This window comes from Elephantulus edwardii, unplaced genomic scaffold (genome assembly GCF_000299155.1).
Source record: "Elephantulus edwardii isolate Elephantulus edwardi_28Jun2011 unplaced genomic scaffold, EleEdw1.0 scaffold00003, whole genome shotgun sequence".
In the NCBI taxonomy this organism is placed as follows: Eukaryota; Metazoa; Chordata; class Mammalia; order Macroscelidea; family Macroscelididae; genus Elephantulus; species Elephantulus edwardii.
In genome coordinates, this window is record NW_006399753.1 from 36,070,346 (window position 1) to 36,076,881 (window position 6,536).

The window sequence follows — 6,536 nt, forward strand, 5'->3', positions numbered from 1 at the left end:
CCTTGCTATGGGGCCTCCACCTTCCTGCATGGAAACACCATCTATGTCCTGGGGGGCCGTCAAGGCAAGCTCCCGGTAACCGCTTTTGAGGTCTTTGACCTGGAGGCCGTACACGGACCCAACACCCAAGCCTGCCCAGTCGCCGAGCGTTTGCTGGCTGTGCCACTGCCGAAGGCACTGTCTTTAGTCTCGGTGGCCTGCAACAGCCAGGTCCTCACAATTTCTACTCTCGTCCACATTTTGTCAGTACTGTGGAGATGTTCGACCTGGAACATGGGTCCTGGACCAAGCTGCCCCGAAGCCTGCGCTTGAGAGTTAAGAGGGCTGACTTCGTGGTTGGCTCCCTTGGGGGCCATATTGTGGCAACTGGGGGCCTTGGGAACCAGACATGCCCTCTGGGCTCTGTGGAGGGCTTCAGCGTTGCACAGCGGCATTCGGAGGCCCTGCCCACCATGCCCACTGCGGCTGCTCCTGCTCCAGCCTGCAGACTGGGCCCCGACTCTTTGTTATTTGGGACATGGTTCAAGGCCCTAGCCAAGCTGTGGAAGCAATGTGCTTGCGCGAAGGGGTCTGATGGTCCTGTGGGATCTGTCAACCAGGGCAGCACAGGGCCAGGGGCCAATGTCTGCGATTCCTTTTGCTGCTGAGGAAGTAATCTCACTGTGGCTCTGTGGGATGAGGGAGGTGCAGAGGTGGGTCCTGAAAAAACTCTAGTTGTCAGCCTGTCCTGAGGGGGCCCCTATAGACCTAGAAGAGGTCAGAGGATGGGGGACACAGAGGGAATGGGAGAGAGGAAACTGCCAGATGGCCTAAGGAATGCTGGCTTTGGACTCTCTCTACTGCTGGCTATGTAACCTTAGACAAATCATTTCACCTCTCTGTGCCTCAGCCTCCTCATCTGTAAATTGGGATCTCTGAAACCTTTCAGCCCTACCTACCTCACAGGGCTGTTGTAAGGATCCAGGGAGTTCAGATGTGGAAATAAAAGTGCTGCTAGAAAAAAAAGAAAGAAAGAAAGATTGAATGGTAACAGAAAAATATGGCCTTGATGATAAAAGAGAATCCTTGGCGAGCTCTGGTGGCCTAGTGACAGGAAGCTGCACTGCAATCCCAGACGTGTGCAGTTCAAATCCACCAGATGCTCTGCTGAAGAAGGAGGAACAATCGCCTCCTGTACCAGTCGGATCCAATTTGATGGTACACACATAAAATAAATAAATAAATAAATTTTTTTAAAAAAAGAGAATCCAAAGAGTGCATGATAGAATTTTGTACCGACAATGACCTACTCATTGCAAATACTGTTTTTAAAAACCATCGATGATGACTATACTTGTAGACCTCATCTGATGGAATACACAGAAATCAAATGGACTTTATCTGTGGAAAAGAGATAAAATCAATCAGAACAAGGCCAGAGGCTAAGTACAGAACAGATCATCAATTACTCATGTGCAAACTCAATGGAAGTTGCAGAAAAGAATATGACTCTTACTACAACCCATCCAAGTGAGCTGTAGTGGCCTAGTGATAAGTGGTTGTGGTACCAAATGAAGGCAGGCAATCTGAGTTCACCAAACTGCTCCATTGGAGAAGGGTGGGCAGCATGCACTTTACCGGTTCTGAAAACTCCTGGGAAAGTCAGCTATGAGTTGGAATACCACACACAAGCAAAATCCTGCTGAAGAACATCCAAACACTATTGGGACAGTGCATTGACAGAAAACTACTTGACGTTTAGAAAAGGCTATGGCACCAGGGATAGCAGATGGATCTTGGCTAAAAGCAGAGAGTACCAGAGGAATGTCTGTTTTTCATTGACTATGAAAGATATTTGACTATGTGGATCACAACAAAATGTGGCTAACCTTGTGAAGAATAGGAATCCCAGAACACTTGATTGTGCTCATGTGAAACCTGTACTTGGACGAGGAGGCAGTCCTCAAGGAAACACTGCATGGTTCAAAATCAGGAAAGGAGTGTGTGTCAGGGATACGTCCTATATCCATACCTTTTCAATCCATATGTGGAACAGATCATATGGGAGGCTAGACTTTATTAGGAGGAATGTGACATCAGGATTGGAGGAAGACTCTTCAATAACCAGCATTATGCAAGTGACACCTTTCTTGCTGAAACTGAGGAGGGCCAGAAGCATTTGCTGCAAAGGGCCAAGGATGGTAGTCTGCAATATGGATTGATGCTCAATATCAAGAAAATGAAGATTCTCACCACTGGGCCAATTGACGGCATACTGATAGATGGATAAGAGATTTAGATTGTTCACAATTTCTGCTTTCTTGGTTCCACAATCAATGCTCTTGGCACTAGCAGTCAGGATATCAAAGGATAAATTGCAATAGGAAAATCTGCTGTAAGGGACCTCTCCTGAGTACTAAAAGCAATCATGTCAGTCTAGAGACTAAGGTGAAGGTGCACCTGACCCAGACCATGGTCTTTGTAATGATATGTTTTGCATCAGAGAGCTGGATAATGACCAAAGAAGACAGAAGAAGAACTGATGCCTTTGAGTTGTGGTGCTGGAAAAGAGTACTGAAGATACCATGAACTGACAAGAGAAGGAATAGTTCTGTACTGAAGAGAGCGACACGTTTCTTAGAGGTAGGATTTTAAAGCTTTGTCTCACATACATTGGGCAGGTTGTCAAGAGGGACCAACTCTTGGAGAAGGACATCATGCTTTGAAGGGTGGAGGAACAAAGGAGAGGAAGACCCTGGATGAGATGGATTGACGCAGTGACTAGAGTAATCAGAGTAGGTGTGTCAGGGACAGTGAAATTGGCTCAGAATAGAGCAGGGTTCAGAGCTATTGTCCATAAGGTTGCTATGAGTCATGGTCAACCCAATGGCATATAACAACAACATGCAACATTCAAAGGCAAAAAACTCTACGGATCATAATACATTATGGACAACTTTGAGAAGAATAGAATTTCCAAAATACTTGTGTCTATGCAGAACGTTTGGCTGGACCAAGAAGAAATCATTTTACTAGAACAAGGGGATATTGCAAAGTTTCAAATCAGGAAAGATATGCCTTTTCAGTCTATATGCTGAGGAAATAATCCAGGGAACTGGATTTTGTGACGAATTATGCAGTATCAGGCTTAAAGGAAGACTAATCAACATATAGATGCAACAACCTTGCTTGGAGATAATAAAGACTTGAAGTTCTTATTATTGAAATTCAATTTCCATGGGAAAGTCTGCTGTTAGGGACCTCTCCAAAGTGCTGAAGAGCAGTGGTGTCTCTCTGGAGACTAAGGTGCGTCTGATACAGGCCATGGTCTTCGCAATCACCTGTTATGCATCAGAGAGTTGGACAATTACCAAGGAGGATAGAAGGAGAATTGATGCCTTTGAGCTGTGGTGCTGGAGAAGAGTATTGAGAATACCATGGACTGCTGGGAAAACAAACAGATTTGTCCTGGAGAGGGTTAAACCGGGTGGCTCCTTGGAGGCAAGGATTCTGAGGCTCTGTCTAACTTACTTTGGACATGTTGTGAGGAGAGACTGGTCCTTAGAGAGGGACATCATGCTTGGGAGGGTGGAGGGACGGTGCAGGAGAGGAAGGCCCTCTATGAGGTGGATTGATTCAGTGGCTGGGATAATTGGGATGGGAGTGTCAGAGACAGTGCGATTGGCACAGGACAGAGCGGAGTTTAGGGCTGTTGTACATAGGGTCGCTATGAGTCGCAGGTGACTCGACGGCACATAACAACAACAACAGTCTTCAATGTGGGTAACACTTTAACATAGAGAGAAAAAAATCTCCACAATTGGACCAATAAACAACATCATGATAAATGGAGCAATGACTTAAATTGTCAAGGTTTTAATTTTACTTGCATCCACAATCAATACTCATGCAAATTGGAGTCAAGAAATTAAATAATATGTTGTTCTGGAGAAATATGCTGTCAAATTATGTCCTTACAGAACTAAAAAGCCAATTTGCAACTTTAAAGGTGAAGATGAGCCTGACCCACGTCATGTTATATTCAATTGCTGCATATGTATCTGAAAGTTAGAGAATGAATAAGGAAGATTAAAGAAGAATTGATGCCTTTGAATTGTGGTTCAGTGTTATGTTAGTGAGGAAAATAAACTATCCAACGGACTGTCAAATAAACAAGCAAATCCGTGTTGGAGGAAGTACAGCAGGATGCTCCTGAGAAGTAAGGATAATGTGACTATTATGTTTGAGCACATTATCAGAAAGGACTAGAACATCAAGGATACTATGCTTGGGAAAGAAAAGGGACAGAGAAAGATTCTCAGTAAGAGTAACTGTTATTTCCTTCTGTGATATATAAGGGTCAGAACCAACGCAACACTAGTAACAACAAACCTTTTGTCAATTTCTGAAATGGTGCCATGGGGGAAATGACTGATGCCAGAAATGAAGAGCTCAGAGGAGAGGGGAATATGAGGTTTCTGCCTCAAAGGAACCACCTTAGTGCTTATTTTTATGGTCATAGTTATTATCACAGGGGCTTTGGAATCAAATAGACCTGCATTGGAATCCTGGTTGACTAATTTACTAGCTTCCTAAATAATTAGGGCATATGCCAGGGATGTGTCCTGTCTCCATACCGTTTTGACCTGTATGCAGGACAGATTATCCAGGAGGCTGGGCTCTATAAGGAGAAATGTGGGGTCAAGATTGGTGGAAGATCTATCAACAATCTGACACAACCCTGCTTGATGAAATGGAGGAGGACCTGAAGCACTTGCTGCAGAGGGTCAAGAACTGCAGCCTTCAATATGGATTGAGGCTAAATATCAAGAAGACAAAGATTCTCACTACTGGGCCAATTGGCAGCATCAAGGTTGGATGGTGAAGAGACTGAGATTGTTCACAGCTTTAGTTTGCTTGGCTCCACAGTCAACACTCTTGGCACCAGTAGCCAGGAAATTAAAAGACATATTGCGATGGGAAAGTCTGCTGTTAGAGACCTCTCCAAAGCACTGAAGAGCAATGGTGTTTCTCTTGAGACTAAGGTGCATCTAATACAGGCCATGGTCTTTGCAATCACTTGTTATGCATCAGAGAGTTGGACAATGACTAGGGAGGATAGAAGGAGAATTGATGCCTTTGAGCTGTGGTGCTGGAGAAATGTATTGAGGGTACCATCGACTGCTAAGAAAACAAACAGGTTCATCCTGGAGAGGGTTAAAAGAGGCTGCTCCTTGGAAGCAAGGATTCTAAGGCTTCGTCTGACATACTTTGGACATGTTGTAAGGAGGGACCGGCCCTTGAAGAGGGACATCATGCTTGGTAGGGTGGAGGGGACAGTGCAGGAGGGGAAGGCCCTCTATGACGTGGGTTGATTCAATGACTGGGGTAATCGGGATGGGTGTATCAGAGACAGTGCGATTGGCACAGGACAGAGCAGAGTTTAGGGCTGTTGTACATAGGATTGCTGTGAGTCGCAAGCGACTCGCCGGCACATAACACCACCACCAACGTCAAATTAATTAATCGATCAGAGCCTTGGTTTCTCTCTCTGTAAAACGGGATAATGTCCACCTGTGCTATTTTATCTTTTGACATATTGTATGGTCATGGCTTGGGATTTTGTCTTGTTATTTCCCAAATTGTAATGGTAATCCTTTCTTCAACTGTGAAAGAGGGGATTTGCTTGGCTGGCATTAAGAGCACTATATAGAAAGATGAAGTATTACATATTGCTGTGAGATATTTTAGGCTGTAGTTGTTGTTAGGTGTTACTCTGTGGACTGTGATTCATAGCAACACTACAAATAACAGATCGGAGCTTTGCCTTACCTTCCACCATCATCTCCATCTCTGCTTCACTCAAACTTATTATTGAAGTCACTGTGTCAGTTTATCTTGCTGAGGGCCTTTTTCTTTTTTGCTAACCTTATATCCTTCCCAGCATGGTGGATTTTTTCAATGACTGGGCCCCTCTGGGCAACATATCAAAATTAATCAAATGTTATATCCTAAAGCGGTCTTAATCTTCATCGTTTACATCTAGTCATGAAATCTGCCACCTTGCTACTTGCAATATCTTTATCATAGTGTGCAAGAAACTTTGCTTTTAGGCATTCAAAGCAGGGAGGAAAGATGCCATTGTATGCCATAGGTCATGTCCAAGTTGTATCTATAGTGCTTGACAAGGGACAAGACTCTTCTTGCCTGTTCCTCCTAAATTGGTAGTTGTTATGTGCCATCGGGTTGAGTAGGATTCATAGTGAACAATACATCTGAACCCTGTCCTATCTGCACCATCCTCAGAATCTCTGACATCTTTGAGCTCACTACTGTAGTCACTGTGTTATTGAGGGCCTTCCTCTCGTTCACTAACCCTTCACCTTTTCAAGCATGAAGTCCATTTCCAAAGGATAGTGTACCCGAATAACATGTCCAAAGTATGGGAGACAAAGCCATCTTTGCTTCTAAGGAGCACTCTCAAAGCAATTTCTCCAAAGTGTCTGTTTAAATCTGCTTGGTTTTTTTGGTAGTCCATGGGCTATTCAGTATTGCCA

At 44.2% G+C, this 6,536-nt stretch overlaps 1 pseudogene; it reads left to right on the forward strand.

The window, feature by feature from the left end:
- The first annotated feature begins 6 nt into the window (after positions 1-6).
- LOC102847632 lies at positions 7-574 on the forward strand (annotated as a pseudogene).
- Positions 575-6,536: the final 5,962 nt, after the last annotated feature.